This window comes from Sinocyclocheilus rhinocerous, unplaced genomic scaffold (assembly GCF_001515625.1).
Source record: "Sinocyclocheilus rhinocerous isolate Xijiao unplaced genomic scaffold, SAMN03320098_v1.1 scaffold1029, whole genome shotgun sequence".
Taxonomy (NCBI): domain Eukaryota; kingdom Metazoa; phylum Chordata; class Actinopteri; order Cypriniformes; family Cyprinidae; genus Sinocyclocheilus; species Sinocyclocheilus rhinocerous.
The window spans coordinates 650,923-655,375 of NW_015664012.1; the positions used below are offsets into that span (position 1 = coordinate 650,923).

Here is a 4,453-nt window from a genome sequence, read left to right on the forward strand (position 1 = left end):
CAGTGAGGGGCACTAGCATCTCTAAAAGGAGAAATGTTGTTGGAGAAATTTAATTTAGTTAAGTTAGTATTTCAGCAATAAAATATGTTTACAGTGTTCTCCATTGCTGTTTATAACATAACTAATGACCGAATTAGTATTAAATGACTCTTCTGAACCAGTTTTTTCTTTTTCAATGAATCAGTCAAATCTGTGAAGAAAAACATAATTTCCCTTTCATGGGAACTTCGAACTGCATCCTCTAGGGGTCGCTATGGGGAACACCTCGTCGTGACCCGTGTCTGAAGCATACATTGAAAAAACACCAACTCGTTGGCCGGCGACAGCCATGACGTCACTACCGGTGCGACTATAGTATAAATAGGCGCTGGGAGCACAACGAGTTGGTGTTTTTTCAATGTATGCTTCAGACACGGGTCACGACGAGGCGTTCCCCATAGCGACCCCTAGAGGACGCAGTGTCTCGTTCCCTACTCAGGGAACCATAGTTACATAAGTAACCTGAGACGATTTCAGCTATAAAGATGTTTACATTCTCTCTTGGCTGTTTATGAATTGGGAATTAATGACTCTTTTGAATCAGTTATTTTTAATGAATCAGTCAAATCAGGAGAGAGAAATGTTACATTTTTCTTGACAATATGTCTGCAATAAAGATATGTTTACAGTATTATCCACCGGCTGTTTAAAATAAGAGCAAACAATGTTCAATTTGGGAATGAATGACTCTTTTGAATGGGTTCTTTACAATGAATCAGTCGATTTGGTGAAGAAAACCATGACAATTCAGCAATAAAGATGTGTTTACAGTATTCTGTCGGCTATTTAGAATCAGAACAAAACATGCATGAATCAGGAATAAATGACTCTTTTAATTCATTCCAATGAATCAGTCGATTCGGTGAAGAAAAACATGACAATATTTCAGTAATAAAGATGTGTGTACAGTATTCTGTCGGCTATTTAGAATCAGAAAAAAACAGGAACTAATGACTATAAGTTTGCTTGAATCAGGAACTAATGACTAAGTTCTTGTCAATGAATCGGTTGAATTGGTCAAGAAAAACAATTTTCCAACAATAAAGATTTACAGTATTATCCATCGACTGTTTAGAATCAGAACAATTTATGCGCAAATCAGAAATGAATAACTCTTTTTAATCGGTTCTTTTAAATGAATCGGTTGAGTCAAGAAAGCAAAACCATTAAATTTTTCTTTAAATTTCAGTAAATTTTGTATTTGGATTAAACACAACAGTGCTTGAATCAAGAAAGAGTGACTCACTCATCTGAATCATTTGGGCGGTACATCTACTGTACTTTCTCTAAAGGGTAGCTTTCAGCTTACCTTAGCTAATATTTCTAGTATGTAGCTTAGCTAGCTACATTTCATCATGCTGTTTGATTGCCAAAACATGGCAAAGGATTATAAATGTTGCCTTACTTCATTTAGCAAATGATGAATCTGCATTCATTGGTCCCTTTAAGACAAGGTGGAGCCCATTTGGTGATTTAAAGGTGTAGTTTTAGAGGACTGTAGCGCTTGCCATCCATCCCATGAGTCTCCAACGAGGCAAATTAGAGAAAAAAAGCACTAGACAGAAGAGACGCTAGGGGCACAGGGTCAGTTAAAAAATTGCCCAGACGTGTAAGAGGCAGGGATGTTCATGAGCAGACTGCATTGATTTAGGTTAAAATTCGGTCATAGTGGCACACAGATTCAACCAACCTACAGGTGATTGCAGGGCTCGCAAAATCACTAGCCAGACGTCCTGGAGCTATTGTGTTTTCCAGTCGGGCTACCAAAATTTATCACCGCCCTGCCCGACGGGCTATCATGAATAGTGATATTAAATTCCTTCCTTGATTCGTGTTGTTCAAACGGATCATAGTTGATCATTTGCACACGTTTCTAAGGGTGTATTCACACCTGTCTTATTTGGTTCGATTGAATCGAAATCAAGTTTGTTTCCCCCCTTGGTGCGGATCTTTTGGGCAGGTGTGAATACAGCAATCGCACTCGGGTGTGGACCAAACAACCGCACTGAGACCCAGCTGAAGAGGTGGTCTTGGTCCGGTTCCAAACGAACTCTGGTACGCTTGAGAATTTCTGTCCAATGAATGGATGACCTTTAGCACACGTGTGGTTTTGTTTACAATTTCTGGTTCACTTGCAAAAAGGGCAGTGTGAAATCAAACCACACCAAACAAAAAAATCTACATTGTATTTGGTCCGGACCAAAGCAAGTGAACTAGCGGACTTTCCTGGTGTGAATACACCCTAAGGGTGTGTTCACACTTGTCATGTTTGGTTTGATTAAAACGAGCCCTGGTGCGATTGCTGTGTTAGTGCGGTTTGTGTGAACGCTGCCATTCGAACCCTGGTGCGCACCAAACAAGCGGACCGAGACCGCTAAAAAGATGGGCCTCAGTCCACTTCCAAATGAACTTTGGTGCAGTTCAAATGAAATATAAACGCTACGAATCAAATACTTCTAAATGAACCAAAAACAGGAAGTAATGACAAGATGCGACGCTATGCGACATGATTTGATGACGCGGAATAACCAAAACAAAATGAGCAGAGGGCAAACGTGGAGCGTGGTGAAAATAAAATCATAAGTACACGCAGCAATGAGCGCGCTTAGTCCAGCAGACGGCATTAGATGAATTCAACTTAAAGAGGCGCTGATCAGACCGATCGGTGAATGGGTACTTTGATGTTATACTGTTTGGTCTGTGCAGCACCGCTTTAAGTCGAACACAGCTTTTGTTTAGGGTAAAAGCCCCTAGAAGGCAAGCCTGCAACCTTTAGCCAAAAAAGCATAACGGCTAATGCTAACGCTTACGGTTTGCCAGTATGTGGGGAAAGGATACCAGAGGCCGTTTTTTTAAATGGATATCAATGGAGGAGAGGCTTCACTAGGAAACAGCTCATCATTTAATGAATCGACAGCCTATCGGCTAATCTTCAACATGTTTTACACTAAGCAATACTTTTGGATTTAATTATTTTTAGCGTTTACACCGAAAAAATGCTGTTTTTTAAGAGAAGTCACTGACTTTTTGCGACAGGTGGGATTCAGCTTACGGCACTTCTCATTCATTCCTATGGTATCCATAAACGGTGATTGAGTGTCGCACAACTCTGACTGAAATTCAGTGACGTCAAGGCTGTAATGTGATTGGTTATTAAGGCACACATGATCAAAGTTGACCATTACGCTTTCTCCAATAGTAAGTAATACAGACCCTCTCATGTTCGGTGAGTTCCATTGCGAAATATACGTCATTCAACCCGACCAATCAGGTTGTGAATGTATTTAGGTTTCGGTATCTTTAGGTTCGCTGTCAAAAATGCCAGCGTGAACGCTCAGCGGACAAGGACCAAATTTATCGTTTTCTTTTTTGGTCCGGACCAAACGAACCAAGAGAACCGAACTATGAGTGTGAACAAACCCTAAGTCTTGCCGATTTAAACATTCAAGCGTTTGAAACCGTTCAAGCACTTGAAGAAGCTAAAGAGAATTCAATTCATTCCTCGCGAACTGTTTTCCGCATTTTAGACAGCGTGCGAACACAGAATTGATTCCTCTTTCACGTATCCTTGCGTCTGAATGGACACATACACACAAAATTATCACAAAATAACTATCTCTGCAGGTATTCTCGTAAACACAGTCGGTTATGTTTTAACTGAATGTAAACAGTGGAGAAAAAAATCTCATATGCATCATTATATTGGATCAGTGCATTCAGTCTTAAAGGGGCAGCAGCCTATAAATACCTGCTGTTCCAGCTGTCCACCTCAGGGCCGGACTGGGACGCAATTTCAGGCCGGGAAATCTCACACTCATCCAGGCCACACAGAAAAAAAGGGGCCAAAATTGTACCTTTTGGGGTACAACAGCTTGACACTGTAGCAGTACTCTTAAAAGGACATCTTTGTACCTTTTTTACCACTAATAGGAACATATTAGTACCTTAAAGTAGTAATTCGTACCCTTAAGGTACTAATTTGTAGGCCTTGCACTGCACCTTCACTTCCCTTTCCCTTTTCTTCATTTTCCCCAATATCTCTGTCTCTCCCTTTTTTTTCTTACCTGTCGCTTCTTCACCAGCAGGTCTACTGTTATGAACAGAACTTTGTCCACCTTGTTGAAAACAACCACCCCATTTAAATGTGTTGTTATCACAAAATGTTATTTATATTAAAATGACTTAAATACCCTAGATTTAACAAACCTATGTTTCATACAAATATACACTACCAGTCAAAAGTAAGATTTTCTATGTTTTTAAAGAAGTCTCTTCTGCTCACCAAGCCTGCATTTATTTGATCCAAAGTACAGCAAGAGCAATATTGTGAAATATTTTTACTATTTAAAATAACTGCTTTCGATTGGAATATATTTTAAAATGTAATTTATTTCTGTGATCAAAAAGCTGAATT

At 39.6% G+C, this 4,453-nt stretch overlaps 1 long non-coding RNA gene across 1 annotated transcript in view; it reads left to right on the forward strand.

The window, feature by feature from the left end:
- The first annotated feature begins 2,279 nt into the window (after window positions 1–2,279).
- The window catches only part of LOC107729172 (uncharacterized), a 19,783-nt gene continuing 17,609 nt past the window's right edge, over window positions 2,280–4,453 (forward strand). Inside the window, exons 1-2 of the long non-coding RNA XR_001638563.1 lie at window positions 2,280–2,360; window positions 3,682–3,684. This is a non-coding gene — a long non-coding RNA (uncharacterized LOC107729172). The remainder of the gene's footprint in view (window positions 2,361–3,681; window positions 3,685–4,453) is intronic.